Raw genomic sequence first — 23437 nt, forward strand, 5'->3', positions numbered from 1 at the left:
GTGTGTTTGAAAGGCAATGTCCTTTGAGATACAGAAAGAGCAGATCAGGGCACGGAAAGTGTGAATGGAGGTCAGATAGGTGCAGATGGGAAGGTCACCAAGCAACCAAGGAACAGAACCTGGAAACAGTCTAGGGCCTTTCCCTGCAGTTGGCAGAGAAGGAAAGCCTCCCCGTAGAGCAGGCATCCCTGAACTGTGATTTCTGGGTCCCTAAACAGTGGGAAAAGAAATCATTGTTGTGGTTAGATGCCATCGGTCAACAGCAACTCATAGAGACTCTACGAACAACAGACATGGACCTTGCCGTCTCCTGTGCCATCCTCATGACCTCTGTCAGGTTCAAGCCCATTGTGATGGTCACTGACTCAATCCTCTTGTTGAGGGTCTTCTCTTTCACTGACCTTCTGCCTTTTCCAGCACAATGCCTCGTCTCTCTCCGAAGACCAGCTCTTTCTGACGATAAGCCCCAAGTGAGTGAAGTTTCATCATCCTTGCTCCGAAGGTTGCGTTAGCTGCCAGCAGTCCTTACAGTTCAGGGTTTACAGCTGTATCTGGCTCTGTGGCCTGCCTTCTTCTCCCTTCTGTAGGTATCTCTCTGTGTCTGTTCTCCACTTTTTATAGCTCAGAGGGGATTAGTTTTAGGATCCTATTCTGGGGGTCTTTGGCTAACAGTCCACCAGCATGTAGGCATGCCAGAATTTTTAAATCCTGTAGGGCCTGAGGGCCAGTGGCCCTCGGACCTGCTTTTAATTGTTTTTGGTCATTCTTCTAGGTGGTATAGCACTGGTCTGTCCATTTGCTGTACAGAGGTAACTCGTGGTTGCTGTGATGCTGAACACTGTGACCCTGATGTGTCAAATGTGATATTGGTTACCCATGGTGGACAGTGTTTGGTGGAGCTCCCTGATTAAAACAAGCTTGGAAATAGGACTGGCATCCATTTCCGAAATAGCTTGCCTTGGGAAACCCTATGAACTTGAAGAAACAAAGAAAGTTATACAAGTGTTCAGGTCTTTCGTTCATAGGGTCACTATGAGTCACCTATAACTTGAGGGCACTTAACAACAATCTGGCATGACCTCAATAGCATAACAAAAGAAAATTGTTTCCAAACACGGGCACATTTACAGGTACAAAGGTTAGAATTTTAACACTTAATTGTGGAAGGGGACACAGTTCACTTTATAATGGTGTTTAGGAAAACAACTTACTGTAAATAACCACCCTTTCCATAGACTCACATGTCCCTGGGAGACCTATGGCAAGGTCCAGACACAGATGCTCCCAGTTTCCATTCTTTGCCCCATAAATGAGTTGCTTGGCTTCACAATGAGTCAGAAACCAAAGGTTTGTGAAGCGGACTTTGGTTCAGCCTCTCTCTTTCCCTGAAGTCCCTGCAATTTGGCCTACATTCACCCCTCTTTAAGAGTCCTTCCTGGATTGTAAAACATATCCAGGAACTGTCTGATTATATCACCTCTTGTCCCATTTCCCCACACCTGGATTTTTAAAAACTTTATTTATGCTGTTGTTGTTGTATACCATTGAGATGGAACTGACCCATAGTTGACCCCCCAGTGGATTTTCAGAGGCAGTTAATCCCACAGGAGGAGACTGACCATCCTTCTCCCATGAGCAGCTGGTGGCCTCGAACCACATGCCTTCAAGATTGCAGTGCAGCTTCTTGCCACTAGGCCACCAGAACTTCGTCTCTGTAAAAGAAATACCTTCCCCCTAACTGTGTGTGCTTGAAGATCTCAGGGCCAGAGCGTCTCCCTGTTGTAGCAGTCCTCTTTCCCCACTATTCTCCTATTTCTTTCCTAACAATTTGGATTTTACCCTTAAATTGTATTTATTTTGTTTTGGGACTAGATACAGCCATGCACATACTAATTCAACAGTTCCCATATGTACAATTTAGTAGATTTAGGCATTAATTGAGAGAAAGATTAGCTGTGCTGCAATCCAAAGGCACGTGGTTCGAATCCACCAGCTATTCTGGATAACAATATGGGCAATCTCCTCACACACAATTAACTGCCTCTGAAAACCCCCCAGAGGGCCAGCAACAGATCATTGCAACTCGACAGTACACAACAGCAGCAACAGACATTAATTCCATCTTCCCCCCCCCTCCTCCCCGCCCCCAGCACCTGTTAAAGTTTATTTGTAAAACAAGGGAAAAGGGTGTCAGTCCAAGAGGAGGCCAGGGGGTTCTTCCTCATCAGAGTCAAACTCAACATTCTCATCTTTCACCCATCCACCTTTTCCATCTGGGATCCATCCAGAGCTTCGGAGGGTGAGGTAACGATCTAGGGCTCGTCTTTTCGTGGGACTCATGGGTGCAGGGGTTGGGACAGTTGCCGACTTCTTGGCCTGAGCATTAGCTTCAGGCTCAGATTCCCTGTTGATCTTCCCACTCCGGAGTTCAACATCTGTACTTCCGGCGACAACACCTGCTGTAATGGGGAGCTCTATGCAGAGTGCTCTGAGTGATAAATCGAGTCTGGGCCAGCAGAGGAGCCTCAGCTTTGGTTTCCTCCCCCAATTCATTCTGTTGTCTTGGATTCTGCTCCATTCTCTTTCCTTGCTGCTTCTTGCCGTAATAATGCTGCAAGCTCGAAAGATGTTTTCTCCCTGGTCGGTGAGCAGTAAGCATGGCGAGGGTGTCAAGTACCGGCTGGTGAGGGCAGATGGAACAAGCAAAACATCCATCTCGTAGCATCAGTGCCTCATCCTCTGGGATATAACTGGCCAGCAAGTCCCCAACTCTTTGTTTTTTAAGTACATTGAGTTGACTCCAGTTGTCTCCTTCCCTCTTGAAAGATATCGTGACAAGGACTCGTAGAACCGACAAATTCAAAGCACAGTATTCGTTACTGCTTTCAGGCCACCGTATCGAGAGGTGGGCCTAATTCCATCTTTTGTGTTGTGTGACTGTTCTCACATTCCTTTTCCGAGTTCCTCTCTCACTAACATAAACTCACTATCCTAAAGTTCTCATCTAATCTTTCGAGTTCCTGTTGTCAGTTTTATCTTATATAGATAGTTCTTAAAAAAAAGGCATAATATTCAAGGCCCTCCTATTTTACTAGTTAAGCTAACTCTTGATCAGTTAATTGGTAAAATGATGATGTGGAAAGAATCTATGCCTCTGAGTTGTGTGTTTGGAGAAGAGTACGAAACATCCCACGGCCAGCCAAGGAACAAACATGTCTTGGAGAAGGTGCGGCCAAGTGCAAGGATGGTGAAACTTTGACTCACACACTTCGGGCAGGTTGTTAGGAGGGGCTGGTTCTTGGAAAAGGACATGGTGCTGGGAAAGTGGAGGGTCAGCATAAGATCCTCAAAAAGATGGGTCAGCACAGTGGCCGTAGCAATGGGCTTGAGTATATCAGAGAAAATGAGCATGGCCCAGGACAGGGCATAGTTCAGCTCAGCTGTCCATACATTTCTGTGAGTCATGGTCTTTCTTGATGACACCTAACAAAACAACAACAAATTGCTCTGTTTCAAGGGATATTTTTATCTAAGGTTTAAAATTCATCTCAGAATTGTGATACATTCACACAATGGAGCAATGATTTTTTTAAAATAAAAATACTAAAAAACAAAAAAAATACTGCATAACTTCAGAGAAATTGGAGAGCATTATGCTGAGTGAATTAACTCAGTCTCATAAGGACAAATACTGTATAAAGCTATTATTGTAAAAATAGAAGGATGATCAGTAAAACATGTATGGGGACCCAAAGAGGGGATCGGGGTGGGGGAGCAGAGGGGTGAGGATGTGCAGGGGCAATATCACAGGATTACATAATTTGGTGGATGGAGGGAGGCAGTAAAGGAAATAGGAAAGATCTGCGAGGACCTGTAAAGACAAGAGTAATGAAGGGTAATAGTCCAGTGAGGGTTAATTTTATAAAACATAGTGTATAAGAATGATAGTGTGAGACACAATGTGAATGAACAATAGTGTAAAACACACTCTATATAAACATTGTCAGCAAGCCAATTAAAAAAATTTACTACCTCAGGACAATAGTTTCAGGGGTTAATCTAGTTTTCCAGGCTCCAGAAGTCTAGAGTCCTTGGGAATTTGAAACCGTTCTGCGTTCTCTGTTTGATTAGGATTCTATGGAATCTTTAACCGAATTGCTCAGTAACAGTATCCGGGTACCGTCTGGTCCTTCCCGTCTTCTGGCAGTGGTTGTCCACGGGGAAAGTTAGCCACACAATCACGTCCTCCATCCACTTCTATTCCTGACTCTTTCAACTTGTTCAAGGGAAAGTAGAGACAAAAATAGTCATGCCTTCGAGGCCCACTTGCAAGTTTTTTTAGACAACAGGCACTATGCAACAACTAGGAGGTAGATCAGGAGCACAAAATACACTAACATACTAATTAACTAGGAAGTCCCGTGAGACCCTGACCTTAAACCTCCAAACCGAGGAACCAAATCCCACAAGGTGTTTGGTGATACGTAAATTGGCTCAGCAATGACTTTTTTCTTCTTTTCCTTCTCCTCCTCTTCCTTCTTCTTCATAAGTATATCTATCACAAAACTTTTGCCAGTTCAAGTTTTCACAAGTGTATGAGAGGAATGGTAATAATCAATTGTACAGCCTTGCCTTCAATGTGGTTTTTCCATAACCCTTAACCCATCTTTACTTCCTCTTGCCTGACCTAGGTAACCAATGATAAGCTTTGTTCTCTATACTTTGACCTTTCTTTAAAGTCTTTTGATATGTTGCTGCTGCTAGGTGCTGTTGAGTCAAGTGTGACTCACAGTGGCCCAAAGAACAACAGACCTGAACTCTGTCCTTTCCTGTGTCACTCTTATCATCTCTGGAACACTTGAGCCCATTGCGGCAGTCACTGTGTCAGCCCACTGGCTGAGCATCTTTTCTCTTTTGCCTGCCTTCTACTTTTCCAAACATGATATCCCTTTGCAAGGAACAGCCTCTCCTACCAATATACCAAAATATGAGAGTATGTATCTTTGTGGTGTGAAGAGTTTATTGTTCAAAATGGCTTTCCTTGTCATTGAATTTGACTTTGCCCCGTGGATGGGTGGGGATATATGAATAGGGTGTGTTAGCCTATCCACAAAGGGGTTGGCTAGTCTCACCACTAAATTGAGCAGACTTGGTGGCAGATTTGAGAGTCTTACCCCCAGCCAAGAAGAAGGAAGAGGAGCCAGTGTGTCCTTTGGGGCCAGGGCCTCCCAGAGCAGCCACCATTGCAGCCACATCAGAGAACCAGAGACCTGACATGAGAAAGAATGGACTTTGATACACTAAACACATTGTATTGGGTTGGGTTTTTTTTGTTTTTGTTTTTGTTTTGGGGGGTTGTTATTTTTTTTTAAAAATGTAAGCCTCTTGTTTAGAGGCAACAAGGCCTCGGGGAGGGCCTTTGTATTTAAAGCTGGTTGTTATTATATTTTGGAGGAACATCTTGCTAAGAGGTTTGGAAGCAGGAGTGGCATCCACTTCCTAAACAACATTCCTCTGGAAAAAATCTATGAACTTTGATAGATGTTGATAGTTATAGAAAGGCTTCATAGGGTCTCTATGAGTCGGCAATCAACAACAACAACAACAACAATTCTATTGAACCAGAGCCGAGAGCATTTTGCTCAAGTTTGTTGGAGGACTATGGCAGGCAGGATAGGGGGAGGAAAACCCCTGATTGGCAGGATCTGGGAGGCCCATGGCTGAGGTACCTGCGAGCATACTCTGGAAGCTGTCCTGATTGACTGATTGTATTGTTACCAACCTGAATTATATATAGCCTTTTGACTTCTCCAATATAGTTCTGTGCGGTCTGTGAGCTATCACATTGGCTTGTGGACCCAGGAAAGCAGTAAGATTGGTCTTGGGATGAGTGGAAAGATGTGTGGGGACATGTCTGACCTCATGAGAACTGGTTTTGTGTTGTGGCGGTTGTTGTTGGGGACTGGACTGTTACCCTTTGTGGAGTTGGTGAAGGTTGGATATGACCGCTCTTATGTGGCCCCTTGACCTTTTAAGACTCATTTTATGTAAGTGGGATCATACAGTGTGTGCTCTTTTGTGATTGGCTTATTTCATTCACTGTGGTGACTTCAGCTTTGTACCAAAAAAGAATTGGCTAACACTGAAGAGTTTCCTGGGATAGTGTATGATCAAGAGACAATGGTGATGAAGGAGGGAGTTCAAGCAGCTCTAAAGGACATGGCAGAGAACCAGGCCCTAGGAACTGATGGAATACCAACTGACATATTTCAACCGATGCTGTCCTGGACGTGCTTACCAAGTTGTGCCAAGAAATCTGGAGGACATCTATCTGGCCAACTCACTGGGAGAGATCCATATTTGTTCCTACTCCAGAAAAGGGTGACCCAAAAGAATGTGGAAATTATCGAAAAATATCTCTGATACCACACCCAGCAAAAGCCTGCTGAAGATTATAAAAAGAAACAACTGGAACAGTACATCAACAGAGACAGAGAACTGCCAGAAATACAGGACAAGCTTAGAAGAGGCTGTGGAACTAGACACATTATCATCAATGTCAAATGGATCTTGGCTGAAAGCAGAGTATCAGAGGAATGTCTGTCTGTGTTTCATTGTCTGTGCAAAGGCATTTGACTGTGTGGATCACAGCAAATTTTGGCTAACCTTGAAGAGAATGGGAATCTCATAACATTTGATTGTGCTTAAGCAAAACCTATACTTGGAGCAGGAAGCAGTGGTCAGAACAGAGAAAGGAAACACTGCATGGTTCAAGATCAGGAAAGGAGTGTGTCAGGGATGTGTCCTGTCTCATACCTTTTCAATCAATATGTAGACTAGATCATTTGGGAGGCTGGACTTTATGAGGAGGAAGGTGGCATTAGAATTGGAAGACTCGGGAGCTCTGGTGGCCTAGTGGCAAAAAGCTGCACTGCAATCCCAGAGATGCGCGGTTCGAATCCACCAGATGCTCTGCTGGAGAAGGAGGAGCAATGTCCTCCTCCTGTACCAGTCAGATCTGATTTGATGGTACACACACACACACACACACACACACACAAAATAATAAAATAAATTAAAAAAATTTAAAAAAAGAATTGGAAGACTCATCAACAACCTGTGTTTTGTAGATGACACAACCTTGCTTGCTGAAACTGAAGAGAACTAAAGCATTTGCTGCAGAAGGTCAAGGACTGAAGTCTTCAGTATAGACTGAAGCTAAACACCAAGAAGACAAAAGTTCTTACCCATGGGCCAATTGGCAGCACCAAGATAGAAAGAGAAGAGATTGAGGTTGTTAACGATTTCAGTTTGCTTGGCTCCACAATCAGCACACTTACACCAGCAGTCAGGAAATAAAATGACAAATTGCTCTGGTGAAGGATGCTGTCAGAGACCTCTGAAAAGTCCTGAAAAACAAAAAATGTCAGTCTAGAGAATAAGGTGTACCTGATTCAGGCTGTGGTCTTCATGATTACTTGCTATGCGTCAGAGAGTTGGACGATGACCAAAGATAACAGAAGAATTGATGCCTTTGAGCTGTCCTGGGGAGTGTGAAACAAGGCTGCTTCTTGGAGGCAAAGATTTTGAAGCTCCATCTAACATAATTTGAGCATGTGGCCAGGAGGGCTCAGTGCCTGAAGAAGGACATCATTCTTGGAAGGGTGGAGGGACAGCGCAGGAGAGGAAGACCCCCGATGAGATGGATTCACACAGTAACTGAGATAATGGGGGTAAGTGAGTCAGAGATAGTGAGACTGGCTCAGGATAGAGCAGAGTTCAGAGCTATTGTACATTGAATTGCAGACAACTTAATGACACATAACAACAACAGTGTTCGAGCCCTAGCTGTACTGTAGCATATACCAAGACTTCATTCTCCTACTGGCTGAGTAGTATTCCATTATATGGATATACCACACCCTGCACATCCATTCATCTGTTGCTGAGCATTTGATTTGTTTTCATTTTCTGGCCATTGTAAGCAGTGCTTCAGTGAATATTGATGTATAAGTCTCTATTTTTAGTATCTGCTTTCAAATCTTTTGGGTCTATATTTAGGCATGGAATTGCTGGTTCATATGGTAATTCTTTTTTTCGTGTTTTGAGGAACCCCACAAGGTTTTCCACAATGGCTAGACGATTTTGTGGCTTCACCAACAATGGACAAGGGCTCCAATTTCTCCACAACCAACATCTGTTGTTTTCTGGTTTTGATTTTGAAAGGCCATGGTTTTTGCAATCACTTGTTATGCATCAGAGAGTTGGACAATGACTAGGGAGGATAGAAGGAGAATTGACGCCTTTGAGCTGTGGTGCTGGAGAAGAGTATTGAATGTACCATGGACTGCCAAGAAAACAAACAGATTCATCCTAGAGAGGGTTAAACCAGGCTGCTCCTTGGAGGCAAGGATTCTGGGGCTTCACCTGACATACTTTGGACATGTTGTAAGGAGAGACAGGTCTTTAGAGAGGGACATCATGCTGAGTAGCGTAGAGGGACAGTGCAGGAGGGGAAGACCCTCTATGACGTGGATTGATTCAGTGACTGGGATAATAGGGATGGGTGTGTCAGAGGCAATGAGGTTGGCACAGGATAGAGCAGGGTTTAGGGCTGTTGTACATAGGGTCGCTATGAGTTGCAAATGACTCGACGGCACATAACAACAACTGTGATCGTGGAAGTGAAATGGTATCTCAGTTCAGGGGGCTAAAAGTCCAAATGTAGGTGCTCTAAGAAGAAAGCTCTGGTGGCCTAGTGGCAAGAAGCTGCACTGCAATCCTGAAAGTATGTGGTTTGAGGCCACCAGCTGCTCTGTGGGAGAAGGATGGGCAGTCTACTTCTGTGTCATTAATTGTCTATGAAAACCTACTGGAGGACCAGCTATGGGTTGGTTCTGACTTGATGATACCAGGTAAGGAGCTGTGTTGCTATCCCAAAGGCCCGTGGTTTGAATTCACCTGCTGCCCCTTGGAGATGAGCAATCTTCTCCTGTGTGATTTAGGTGTTTTTGTCATGACAGGAGTCCAGAATGAAGGCCGCACAGTGGAGTGGACTTGTGGGGGAGGATTGCATAACAATGAAAGGATTTTTCTTTTACTTTTCAAAGAGAAGAGTGAATTGTGGGGGGAGGGAGAAAAGTGCAACAATGACTGAATGGAAATCCAAAGTCGCTGTAAATTTTCATTAAAATTAATGATAAGGAGAAGATACAGAAAAATAAAAAAAAAGAAAATCAGCTGGAGGGTCAGTTGTGAGTCCATTCTGACTTCACAGTAAAACCATAACAACAGTAGGAGGCAGAGGGGAGGAGAAGGACTTCTCTTTCTGTCCACTCCATCAGAAGGCTCTTATCTCCTTTCTTCATCTGGGTCATGGCATCTCTTAGAGATCTCGATGGACCCTGGGTCCAAAAGAGGATGAACTCTCCTTCCCACTCTTCTTCCTGGATGGTTGTCAAGTCTCCCTTACTCCTTTTATTTCTTGTGAGGTACTGTGAATGACTCAATCAAAGGTGTGACCTGAGTAGACAATGGTGGCATCAGGAGGGAAGGAAGACTCAACAACCAGCACTATGTAGATAACACAACCTTGCTTGCTGAAAGTGAGGAGGATTTAAAATATTTGCTGCAGAAGCTCAAAGCCTAGTCAACCTTCAATATGCATTATCCCCCAACATCTAGAAGACAAAAGTCTTCACAACTGGCTCAATAGACAACATTATGATGATGTTGTTGTTGCTATGTGCCATCAAGTCATAGACAACCTTATGACTCTATGAATGAAAGACCTGAACATTTGTATAACTTACATAATTTCTCCAAGTTCATAGAGTTTCCAGCGGCAAGCTATTTCAGAAGTGGATGCCACTCCTGCTTCCAAGCTTGTTTTAATTGGAACCTCCACCAAACACTGTCCACCATGGGTAACCATTATCACATTTGACACATCAGTGTCACAGTGATTAGCATCACAGCAACCATGGTTACCTCTGTATAGCAAATGGAAAGTCCAGTGTTATACCACCTAGAAGAACGTTTGACCAAAAACAATTAAAAATCAGGCCTGAGGGCCGAAGGCCCAAGGGCTCAAATACCTTTTTAAATAGAAGGCTTAATACAATCAATTCACTCCCAATGGATAATAAACATTGCACCTATGTCTCACCTGAAAACAAGATCAAACCTCTGTAGAAACAGGCTGCTCCAGACAACTGCCCCACCTAGAAGACCAACATTATGATAGGTGCAGAAAAAAAATGGAAATTGTCTATGATATCACGTTACTTGGGTGCAAAATCAACACCTTTGGTATCAGCAGTCAAGCAATCAAAAGATGTGTTGCATTGGGAAAATGTGCTGTCATAGATATCTCCAAAGTGTTGAAGAGCAATAATGTCAGTTTAAAGATCAAGGTGCTCCTAATTTAAGCCATGGATTTTCTTTTAATCACTTGCTATGCATCTGAAAGTTGTACAGTGACAAAAAAATGACAAAATAAGAATTGATGCCTTTGATCTGTGGTGTTGAAGAAGAGTATTGAATAGCCCATAGACTGCCAAAACAGCAAACAAATATATATCTTGGAGAATATGCAACCAGTCTCCTTCCTGGAGGCAGGAAGAGTGAAGATATAACTCACGACTTTGGCCGTATTGTTAGGAGGGGCCAATTCTTGGTAAAAGACATCATGCTTGAAAAGGTGGAGGGTCTGAGAAAGAGAAGAAGACCCTCAATAAGATGGATTGACCCAGTTACTAAAACAAGGAACTTCAATATATAGAGATAGTGAGAGTGGTTCAAGATAGAGCAGCAATCAGATGCATTGTTTATAGGGTCACTATGAGTTGAAGTCAACTCAACAGCACACAACATCTACCACAATAACAATCCTGACTCATCCACATATAACCAAAACAATGGCTCTCAGGTTTCCAAAGCTGTAAGTTTTCACAGGAGGAGACTGCTCCATCATTCTCCTGCGGACCAGTAGGCGGGGTCAGATTCGGGTCAGGCTCATTGTCTTTGAACTCTTCTGTAAACTTTGCAAACTACAAGTATCTGATGATTTTGATTGTCATCTGTCAATAGACTAGATCTTGTGACCTTATAAAGACTACAAGATTTTCAACCTCTACAGTTCCTTTCATACAACATCATAATGTATGAAGAAGAGATTGAAAATGTCAACAACTTCATTTTACTCGGATCCACAATTAACACCCTAGGTATCAGCAGACAGGAAATAAGGAAACGTACTGCACTGGGAAAGTCTGCAGTTAGAGACCTCACCAAATTATTGAGGAGTAATGGTGTCAATTTGCCCTGATTCAGTCCATGATCTTTCTGATCACTTGCTATGCATCTGAGAGCTGGACAAGGAATAAGAAGGACAAAAGAAGAATTGATGCCTTTGAACTGCGGTGTTGGAGAAGAGAGCTGAACATACCATGGATGGCCAAAAGAACAAACAAATATGCCTTGGAGAGGATGCAGCCAGAGTGCTCTTTCGAGGAAAGAATGATGGAGCTTTGCCTTCCATATTTCAGGCATGTTGCTAGGAAGGGCTATTCTTTGGAGAGGGACATGTTGCTGGGAAGGGTGGAGGGTCCATGAAGGAGAGGAAGACCCTCGACCAAGTGAACTGGCATGGTGACTGCTACAATGGGCTCTAGTGTGTCAGGAAGTGTGAGGATGGCACAGGATAGGACAGGGTTCAAAACTCTTGTTCATTGGATCACTATGAATTGTCCTTGACTCAACGACACCTACATAACAACACAACAACAGTTGCTTTCAACATCTGACTCCAACACTTTCCACAATTCTTTTCTCTTGACTTGGTTTCACTGAGAGCTACAACTTGACTGCTTTGATCCTTGTTGATACTCCAGTTTAGCCTGTGAATGGGTCTCCCTCTCTCCAAGCATCACTGAAGGTCAAAGACCTAAGCTAGACTTCTTGGGGCTCATCACCATGTCAGAGCTTACATGAGCCAGATTTCTCTCTGAACCAACTCTTGTCCAAGCCCACTGAGAAGTCTGGTAAAATACCCAGCTTATGATGCCCTTATGAGACGTTAACTAAGGTTGGGCAACTTCACCAAGAACAAGTGAGTTTCAAAAAATGAGCCAAGATTGCCAAATCATTAAAAGATTTTTGTTCACTGCCATCTTGAACTTGAATACTAGCTTTTAGATGATTAATATTTAAAAAAAATATTTTAATTCACATTTACTCGTATTCCACTTGACTATTAACATTTTATATTAATCTTTTTGTTTTATTTTAGACATCTCTCTTTGGAGATGCCTAATTCTAAAACCAACCTCTCAACAAATGGTTTGGCTGAATTTGTGGCCACCATGCCCACAAAAGGGAGTTCTGTTAAGGAGCTGTGATGGCAACCTAAAGGCACACAGTTCAAATTCACTAGCTGCTCCGTGGGACAAAGGTGGGCAATCTCCTCACATGTGATTTAAAGACTCTGAAAAAATGCTGGAGGTTTTTTCTATGGGTCTAATCTGACTTAATGGTTCAAAGGTTCAAAACAACGTGTCAACAAGAGTCCTTGTAGTTGACATCCTGGTTACAGCCTCATGGTTCTAATAAATTAGCTATGTTGTCTCCAGCTTGGAAGCAGGAGTGGCATCCACTTCCATAATAGCTTGCCTCCGGAAACCCTATGAACCTGGAGAAAGGATGAAAGTCACACAAGTGTTGAGGACTTTCCTTCATAGGGTCACTATGAGTGGCCTATGACTCGATGGCACTTAACAACAATAACATCAACAGAGAGAGAGAGATCAGTTGGCCTAGTGGAGAAAAAGTGATGCTACCAAGCCAAAGGTGAGTGACTTTTAATCCATGGCCCTCAGGCCTGTTTTTTATTGTTTTTGTTCAAACATTCTGGGTGGTATAGCTCTGGTGTGTCCACTTGCAGTACAGAGGTAACTTGTGGTTGCTGTGAAACTGAACACTGTGACACTGAAATGTCAAACGCGTTAATGGTTACCCACTGTGAACAGTGTTGTGTGGAACCCCCCAATTAAAACAAGCTTGGAAGCAGGAGTGGCATCCACTTCCATAATAGCTTGCCTCTGGAAACCCTATGAACCTGGAGAAAGGATGAAAGTCACACAAGTGTTGAGGACTTTTGTTCGTAGGGTCGCTGTGAGTCGCCTATGACTTGACGGCACTTAACAACAACAACATGTTGTCTCCAGGTCCCTGGCCCACAGAAAACGTGAGATGATAAATGTCTGTTATGTTGCAAAGTTTGTGATGATTTTGTTGTGCAGCAATAGAGAACTAACACAGAGGAGAAGAGCGCATGATATGGCAACTGTGTTAGTTAACCCAGGCAAGAGATGGTAGGGGAGGTTTAGAGGTGGTGTAGTGTTAATATAAAGGTTGGCTTTTTAAAAGCCATTACAGTTAGCCACTTCTGGTCTCCAGCTACCCTAACTGCAGACACATGGACTTGCAAATCAATATGGCTTTGCAAATCACTAACAGCTGTGGGACTAGAATAAGAGAAAGAGGGCTTCCCACACTGGGCAGCAAGACTTGAAGTGAGAAAGACTTGAGGTGAACTTGACATGTAGCAGCAAGACTTGAGGCAAGCCAGGCTTGTGACAGTGAGATCCTGGTGAGAGTGAGACCCTGATGGTGGAGAGACTGGCACTGCTGTGGAGAAACGGTTGGAAAGTGTGGTGTGCGGCTTCTTGCATTTGTACTGGTCAAAGTTAAAGGTTTAGCTGTTCTTGCCAGATGCTTGAAGGAAATGCTGACTTATAACTGCTCTGAAGCAAAGTAAACCTTGTTGGATGATTTGGATTTAATTACTGAACTGAAACCAAAGCCTGGACTAATTGAGGAACTGTGCCTTGGGACTGTTGGGCTAAAACTTGGATTTGCATTGGGTGGTACTCTTTGTCTCCCCTACTCTCTAACTTCCTTACCTAATAAATCCCACTGTTGGTACCAGAACTGTGAGTCAGCAATGAATAAACAAACCTCCTTGCTGCTGCTGTGTTTCTAGAGGCACCACGGGGGAGGGACTCTATCTGCTTTCTGCTCTGGGACAGTCAGGGCATGTGCTATTCCTACTCCCTCTGGCCTTTTCAGAGATACAATTGTTGCCTTGTGATCTCATGCCGTTTTGTCCTCTTTCCATAGCTGGAAGAAAGAATTTGAGTCTGATATTTTGAAGGGTTTGGTAATGTGTTAGCATATGATGGGGTTGTTGTTATCTGCCATTGAGTCACCTTTTGACTCATTTTATACGATAGCTCTGAACCTCGCCTTATCCTGAACCAGTCTCACTCCAACACACCTACCCTAATGCTCCAGTTACTGTGTCAATCCACCTCATCCAGGGTTTTCTTCTCCTGTGCTGTCCCTCTACCCTTTCAAGAATGACAACCTTCTCCAAGGACTGGTTCCTTCTGGCCAAATGCCAAAGTATGTGAGATAGAGATTTAAAATCCTTGTCTCCAAGTGGCAGCTTGGTTTCATTCTCTTCAGGACTGACCTGTTTGTTCTCTTGGCAGTTTATAGTACTATAGAGTTTATGCTCAGTACTCTTCTCTAGCACTACAGCTCAAAGCATAGATTCTTCTTCTGTCATCCTTAGTCATTGTCCAGTTCTCTGATACATAATGAGTAACTGGGAAGACCATGGCCTAAATTAGGGGCACCTTAATCTCTAGACTGACATTGTTGCTCTTTAGCACTGTGGAGAGGTCTCTGACAGCAGATTTCCCTAATGCAACTAGTCTTTTGATTTCCTGACTACTGGTGCCAAGATTGTTGGTTGTAGACTTGAGGAAGCTGAAATTGTTAATGACCTTAATTTTTTGTAAATCTGTCATGGTGCTGCCAACTGGCCCAGTGATGAGAATCTTTGTCTTCTTGATATTGAGCTTCAATCCATACTGAAGACTTCAGTCCTTTACCTTTTGCAACAAACGTTTCAAGTCCATCTCTATTTTAGCCAGCAAGGTATGTCATCTGCATAACATAGGCTATTGATGAGTCTTTCTCCAATCCTGATGCCGCACTCATCCTCATAAAGTCTAGCCTCTGGAATGATCTATTTTGCATATAGATTGAAAAGTATGGAGACAGGATGCATCCCTGATGTACTTCCCTTCCTAATTTTGAACCAAAGCAGTGTTTCTCTGCTCTATTCTTACAACTGCTTCCTGATCCAAATATAGGTTTCATATGAGCACAATCAAATGTTCTGGGATTCCCATTCTCTTCAAGGTTAGCCGTAATTTGTTGTGATCCACACAGCGAAATCCTTTTGTGTAGTCAATGAAGCACAGATAGACATTCACTCTACTTTCATCCAAGATCCATCTAACATTGGTCATGATATCCCTAATGCCACAGCCTCTTCTAAACCCAGTTTGCATTCCTGGTAGTTTACGGGAAGCCAGACTTTATACCAAACATTATATGAAAACCCTTGTTCAGGAATTGAAGGAATTACGGATTTATAAGTTAGGATTTCTCTTGTGGCAGATCCTAGAAAATGAGCTGTTTGTTCCCTGAAGACAGGAGACAGCAAGGGGCCCCCTACAGAGGGAGTGTTACTTCCTGAGCTAGAGTTCACCCTGAGGCATCAAGGTTAATAGTTAAGGGTAAACCAAATTCTTGCATTTGTGAACCCCTCCTTCCTGAATCAAGCAGAAGGTTTTCAATACAAAGAGATTGGCTTCATTTGCATTGAATTCTCTTTGTGATTTACTTCCTGATAATTTTCAATAAAGATACAGAGAAGCTTGGCTTGGGGGTCTTCAGTTGAGAACTGCTGCCCCCCCTTTTATGCTCTCTGCTCTATCACATTCCTGGCTGTTTGTCTCTTTATTAATAATTATAAAATTATTCCATTCTTTGGGACCCTCGGTCTACAACAGTAGTTCTTTGTTGGTATCCTGTTCCAGTCATTTATGGTTAATCTTCAACAGGATTGTGCTTGCGTGTGATATCAGTGTTCGATAATTTCCACACTCTGTTGGATAACGTAGGGTACTACATGACATTTCTGTGACTGGCCTTGTGCTAAAAATGTCACAAAAACGACTCCATTAAATTCTTACCCACTGAGGTGAGTTATATATTTTACACACAAAGGAAGTTCAACTAGGTACTTTGGTCAAATTTGTTCATCTAGTGGTAGACTGAGATTTTGGTGGCCCCATGCTCTCTGCAGCCTGGGGAGACCCTGGAAGGCTAGGCAAGGAGATGACAATCCCCGTTAAACTTTGCTCCTGCTCTTGCCCAGCTTTTGTTGAGAGCATCCAGACCAGATAGAGCTAGTGTGGCGTCCAATGTAGTCTGCTACTTCACTCCACAGAGAAGAAGCCATAGATACAAATTCCTACAGCCCACGCTATTCAAGGGCAAGAGTGGACCTTCCTGTCCCAACTTCTCCCTAAGTTTACCATTAGTCCCCGTCTTTTTATGTGCTACTCACACAGCTGCATGTGCATGTTCCTCCTCCTCCCTCATCTCCCAAGACCTATCTTTATATTTTAAACACATCTACATATTTATTCTGGAAGCAGGAGCGGCATCCACTTCCGTAATAGCTTGCCTCCGGAAACCCTATGAACCTGGAGAGAGGATGAGACACACAAGTGTTGAGAACTCTCCTTCACAGGGTCGCTATAAGTCGCCTGAGACACGACAGCACTTAACAACAATAACATCAACATAGAGAGTGATCAGCTGCCCAGTGGAATGAAAGCGATGCAACGAAGCCAAAGGTGGGTGACTTTTAATCCGTGGCCCTCAGGCCTGTCTTTCATTGTCTTTAGTGAAACATTCTTCTAGGTCGTATAGCCCTGGTGTATCCACTTGCCGTACAGCGTTAACTTTTGGTTGCTGTTAGGTTGAACACTGTGATGCTGATATGTCAAATGCATTAATGGTTAGTTACCCATGGTGGACAGTGTTGGGTGAAACTCCCCAATTAAAAACAAACTTGGAACCAGGAGCAGCATCCACTTCTGTAATAGCTTGCCTCCAGAAACACTATGAACCTTGAGAGAGGGTGAAAGTCCTATGTGTTGAGGACTCTCCTTCATAGGGTCGCTATGAGTCGCCTGCGACTTGATGGCACTTAACAACAACAACAACAACACATTTATTAGATGCCTTTGAGTTGTGGTGTTGGAGAAGAGTATTGAATTTCTCATGGACTGCCAGAAGGTTAAACAAGCTTATCTTGGAAAAGGAGCAACCAGGGTAAAACTTTGTGTCAACACACTTTGGGCATGTTGTTAGGAGGGGTAAGTTCCTGGAAAAAGACAAAATGCTTGGAAAGCTGGAGGGCTGGCGAAGAGGGCAAGACCCTCAATAAGATGAATTGACACAGTGACTGCAGCGGTGGGCTTGGCTGTGTCCAAGAGGATGAGAACGGCACAGGACAGGGCAGGGTTCAGATGCATTGTTCAAAGGGTCGCTAGGAAGTCATAGTTGACTTGATAACACTTAACAACAACGTCTGTAATATTCCACGATGAGAAATCTTCTAAACACCCTATGCATCCTTCGCAATCCAGCTTACACGGCCCTCTTGTAAAACTTCGCTGTTAAGAGTTCATCCCTCTCTCCACCTAATCCTCTGTGCTTCTAACAGCTCCCACTGACTTGGTGGTATCTGTGATCTGTCTTCATTGCCAGGGCCTGGTTCCCATCCTGGCACATGATGGGTGCTTACTGAGCACTAGGATACAGACTAAGGTACAGACTAATACCAAGTTCCCAACTGACTTCTCAGCACTGTTTTTCCTCTGACCTCTGTCCTTAGGGGTTGGCTTAACAGCTGTCTGAGGTAACAGAGCCCTATGTATCCCGGTTGCCATGGCAACTCTCATAAACTGCTGGGGGAGGGGTGTTGCCTGGCAACCCCCACTGAGCTTAGTCAGCAGTTCTGCCTCACAGAGCCTCATTCCTGGTCTTGAACACGCTCCAGCGTGGATCACGTGTTTGATGAAAGAGACCGGAAAGGTGAGGTGGGAGACTGGCGAGGTGGGAAGGGGTCTGTCAGGACACAGGATCAATCTTCTCCTCACTCAGAGCTGTGTTGATTGAAGTGTACTGAGAAGGCCACTGACCTCCTCTCCTGCCTTGACAGCATCTCTTGAGATCTTCCTCTCCTGGTCAGAAACTGGACCAGTTTGTGAGTCTAAACTCGCAAACTAGTCCAGGTTTCTCTGGGTGGATGGTGCTATAGGGGCAGGCAACGAGCTCCTGTGGGCGCTTTGGGTGGCTGGGGATAGGACTGCTTCTGGGCTCACATGTGTAGAATAAGAAGAAGGGCAGAAAACTAACTCATGGGACCTGGATTCATTTCCACTCAGTGAGATCTTATTTCTTTTCGGAGCCTCAGTTTTTCTGTCTGTGAAAATGCTCTGGTTAGGTTCTGTGGAGCTGAGTCCAGCTCTCAGCGATGCTATGAACAGTCTGAACCCTGTCCTATTCTGTACCATCGTCACAATCTCAGACACACTCAAGCCTATTGCTGTAGTCACCATGTCAACCCATGTGGTCGAAGGTCTTCCTCTCCTTCGTCGCCCCGCCGCCTTTCCAAGCATATTGTTCCTCTACGAGGAATCACTTCTCCTGGCAACACGTGTGAAATGAAGCTTCATCATGTTTGCCTCCAAGGAGCATTCTGGCTGCTCCTTCTCCATGGCGTATTTGTTGGTTCTTTCTTCAGTACTTTTCTCAAGCACCACCAACGGTATCAATTCTTTTTCTGTCATCCTTATTGTTCAGCTTACAGATGCGTAGCAAGTGACTGAAAAGCACATGGTCTGAATCAGGCATATCTTAGTCCTCAAACTGACAACATTACTCCTCAGTAATTTAGAGAAGTCTCTGACTTCAGACTTTCCCAGTCCAATACATCTCCTGATCTCCTGACTGCTGGTACCAAGTGTATTGATTGTGGATCCAAGTAAGATGAAGCTGTTGACAATCAGTGCTTTTTCTGTCCACCTTGATGATGTCTATCAGTCCAGTGGTGAAGATTTTTGTTTTCTTAACATTGAGATATAATACATATTGAAGGCTGCTGTGTTTAACCTTCTGCAGCAAGTGCTTCAAGCCCTCTTCACCTTCAGCAAACAAGTTTGTGTCATCTACCTAACAAGTTATTGATGAGTCTCCCTCCAATCCTAATGTCATATTTTCCTTCATAGAGTCCAGCTTCTTTCATAATTTGCTCAGCATATAGATTAACTAGGTATGGAGAAAGGATACAGCCCTGATGTACACCTTTCTTAATTTTAAACTGTGCTGTGTTCCCTTGCTCTGTTCATACAACAGCTTTTTGGTCTAGGTGTAAATTTCTCATGAGGACAATCAAGCGTTCTGGGATTCCCATTCTTTTCAATGTTAGCCATAACTAGTTATGATCCACACAGTCAAATGCCTTTTCAGAACCAATACCGCACAAATAGACATTCTTCTGGTATTCTTTGTTTTCAGACAAGATCTGAGTTGACATCTGACATCAGCCATGATCTATCCCTGGTACCATGGCCTCTTCTGAATCCAGCGTGAATGTCTGGAAGTTCCTTCTCTATGGACTGTTCTGGCTTTTTTGAATGATTCTCAGCTGTGTTTCACAGATCCTCAGGTGATGAGTGAAGAAAGAGGATGAGTGAATTCCCTCATTGTCTCACTGGGTCCTTAAGCAGAGATCAATTTACTAGCAGTGACAGTGCTTGATGCCTGAGTTGTATTAGCTATTACTGTGTAACAGGCTGCCCTACAACACAATGGCTTAAACCAGCGTTAGTCATCTCACAGTGTCTGCGGCTCAGGAATAAAGGCATGGCACAGATAGATTTTCAGTGTTTAGGTCCTTTTCAAGGGTCTAATCAAGAAGGACATCATGCTCGGAAGGGTGGGGGGACAGAGCAGAAGAGGAAGACCCCGGATGAGATGGGTTGACACAGTGACTGGGGCAATGGGGGGGGGGTTGGTGTATCAGAATTAATGAGACTGGCTCAGGCCAGGGCAGGATTCAGAGCTACGCTCTGGGTTGTAAGCGACTCAGCGGCACATAACAACAACAACAAATCAAGATGTTGACTGAGCAGTTGTCTCTTCTCAAGGCCTCCTGGACTCAGTTCCTTGTGAGATGTTGGATTGTGAGTTTCGACTCTTCATGAGTTGTTGGTTGTAGGCTCCCCTCAGCTTCTTGGCCTGTGGACTTCTCCATAGACCCCTCTGTCTGGAAGCTGTCTCCTGTAAAACAAGTGTGTGGAGCAAAGTTACAGAGAGAGTCAGGCCAGAAGCCACAGACCTGAAGTCACAGTTCTTACTAACCTGGTCTAGGAAGTGATGTCCAATCACTCTTGCAATGTTCTACTGGGTTTAAAAAAACCCTGCAAACTTATGCCATTGAGCCTGAAGTGACCCACATCTGATCCTCCGCTGGGTTTCAGAGATTGTAAAATCACCCAGGAGGAGATCGTCCATTTTTCTCTCAAGGAACTCATAGTGGATTTGAACACTCAGCCTTTGGGGTGCCAGCATAACTCTTCATGGGCTATACCACCAGAGCTCCCCATGGTTATAATCACGTAACTTGGCCCATTCCACACTCGGGAGAAAATGATATACACATATGTGTGAATAACAAGATTGCATTGAGCATGGGAAGCTGTGTCAGAATTTCCTCTCACAGTCTGTCTCCTGGCACCCAATGAGGAGAACGCCTCCCACTTATAAAAGGCAAACAAACGAACGAAAGAACAAACCCAAAACTCATCTTATTATATAATTAGCTTAAAATCTACACAATTTTGTTACCTAAGTGTGAATGACATTCCTCAGGTTTCATTTCTTGAGTACAGTTCTCCACCTGTAGATCTGAGAAACTAAGTTAGAATTCTCTCACAACTAGCATGCAATTGTTTGATAGGCATAGGATACGAGCTGTGGATGTTTCTGTTCATAAACGAGGGAAATGAAGATGCAAACTGTCACTGGCCCACAGCAATTTGGAGTGAGGCGAAGGCTGGAAGTTGCTTGGTCAGGTTTCAAGGACACCCTGTGGCTTCCAACAGAACCCCCTGAACTCTGTTTCCGTGCTCTTGAGTCTTATTTATTTTGACTTCATGAAAAGTAGCACGTGTTCACAGTTGAGCCATTTGCTTAGCCCACTTTCTGTCCTCAGGAAGAAGTTTGGGAGTCCAACTGTCTTCTTAATTTTGTGTTCCTTTTCTCACAAATGGACAGTATTTCTATTGACATGTTGTTGTTGTTGTTATGTGCCGTCGAGTTGTTTGCGACTCATAGCGACCCTATGCACAACAGCCCTAAACCCTGCTCTATCCTGTGCCAACCGCATTGCCTCTGACACACCCATCCCGATTACCCCAGTCACCGAATCAATCCATCTCATAGAGGGTCTTCCCCTCCTGCGCCGTCCCTCCACCCTCCCAAGCATGATGTCCCTCTCCAAGGACCCGTCCCTCCTGGCAACATGTCCAAAGTATGGCAGACAAAGCCCCAGAATCCTTGCCTCCAAGGAGTAGCTTGGTTTAATCCTCTCCAAGATGAATCTGTTTGTTTTCCTGGCAGTCCATGGTACATTCAGTACTCTTCTCCAGCACCACAGCTCAAAGACATCAACTCTCCTTCTGTCCTCCCTAGTCATTGTCCAACTCTCTGATGCATAACAAGCGATTGCAAAGACCATGGCCTGTATCAGGCGCACCTTAGTCTCCAGAGAGACACCGTTGCTCCTGAGTACTTTAGAGAGGTCCCTAACAGCAGACTTTCCCATTGCGATGCGCTTTTTGATTTCCTGACTGCTGGTGCCAAGAGTGTTGACTGTGGAGCCGAGCAAACTGAAGCTGTGAACAATCTCAATCTCTTCGCCATCCATCCTGACGCTGCCAATTGGTCCAGTGGTGAGAATCTTTGTCTTCTTGTCATTAAGCCTCAGTCCATACTGAAGGCTGCAGTCCTTGACCCTTCGCAGCAAGTGCATGAGGTCCTCCTCAGTTTCAGGAAGCAGGGTTATGTCATCGGCATAACGCAGATTGTTAATAGATCTTCTACCAATCCTGATGCCACAATTCTCCTCATAGAGCCCAGCCTCTCGGATAATCTGCTCTGCATACATGTTGAAAAGGCATGGAGACAGGATGCATCCCTGGCGTACACCCTTCCCAATTTTGAACCATGAAGTGTTAACCTGCTCTGTTCTGACTACTGCCTCTTGGTCCAAGTATAGGTTTCGCATTAGTACAATTAAATGTTCCGGGATTCCCATTCTTCTCAGAGTCAGCCACAGTTTATTATGATCCACACAGTCAAATGCCTTTGCATAATCAATGAAACACAGATAGACATTCTTCTGGTATTCTCTGCTTGCAGCCAAGATCCATCTAACATCAGCAACAATATCCCTAGTACCACGACCCCTTCTAAACCCAGCCTGGACTTCTGGCAATTCTCTCCTGATGTGCTGTTAATTTTTCTTGAAACTCTGAAAGTTGTAGGGGTTCACTCCATTGAGCAAAACCTACATCCTTTTCTACTTGAATAACCTGAGTGGCAGTTATCTTGAAGCTTCCCAAAGGCCCTATTGTCCCACAAGGTGCGTGAAGCAAACCCTTAATCTCTCTGTGTGACTGAATCATTCTTTTATTTTTGAAAAGGTGGAGGTTTGTCAAAAGAGAGGATGACCTTTAAGGAGATGGGTTGACACATTGACTGTAACAATGGTACTGAGTATGTCAGAGATGATGGGGAGAGTGCAGGACAGGGCAGGCTTCAGATCCCTTGTCCACAGGGTCGCTGAGTGTCATAGTCAACTTGATGGCATCCAACAACCACCACAAAGCTTTAAAAAAGATTACATAGACACACCCTTGAATTCAGCTTTGTACCATATTTTCCTGAAAGGCTAGGAACCTATTTCTTACTTTTATCATCTTGCAGAAGGAGTTCTTGGGGCCTTGTGGGTAAGGGGTTGTGCTGCCAATCCAAAGGCAGGTGGTTCAAATACACCAAGTACAAGTCACTGACCTATTCATTGAAACAGATGAGGGAGAGAATTGTTTAAAAGGAATATGTAATTAGGTATTATTTGCATGACAAGAGTCCAGAATAAGAGCTGTATAGTAAAGTGGACCGCGGAGTGTTTCCATCACTTTTGTCATTGTCTGATGTCAGAAGCAAGTCACCAGGTCCAGCTTACACTTGAGAGAAAGAGACAACCTAAATGCAAGACTTATTGGGGTGAGTTCACTGGGGTCACATCAGAAGCTACCCACAACCATCATCTAACAGTCGGTACATGTCAGGTTAAGTAGAAGCCTTTGCTTGCCAATATTTCAAGAGAATGAAAGTTTGTCTGGTTCTTAGCTGCTCTGAGCCTCCCAACACATCA

The 23437-nt window shown here is 44.0% G+C and overlaps 1 pseudogene; it reads right to left on the minus strand.

The window, feature by feature from the left end:
* Positions 1-2190: 2190 nt before the first annotated feature.
* On the minus strand, positions 2191-4251 carry LOC102864326 (annotated as a pseudogene).
* Between the last annotated feature and the right edge of the window lie 19186 nt (positions 4252-23437).

This window comes from Elephantulus edwardii, unplaced genomic scaffold (genome assembly GCF_000299155.1).
Source record: "Elephantulus edwardii isolate Elephantulus edwardi_28Jun2011 unplaced genomic scaffold, EleEdw1.0 scaffold00086, whole genome shotgun sequence".
NCBI lineage: Eukaryota > Metazoa > Chordata > Mammalia > Macroscelidea > Macroscelididae > Elephantulus > Elephantulus edwardii.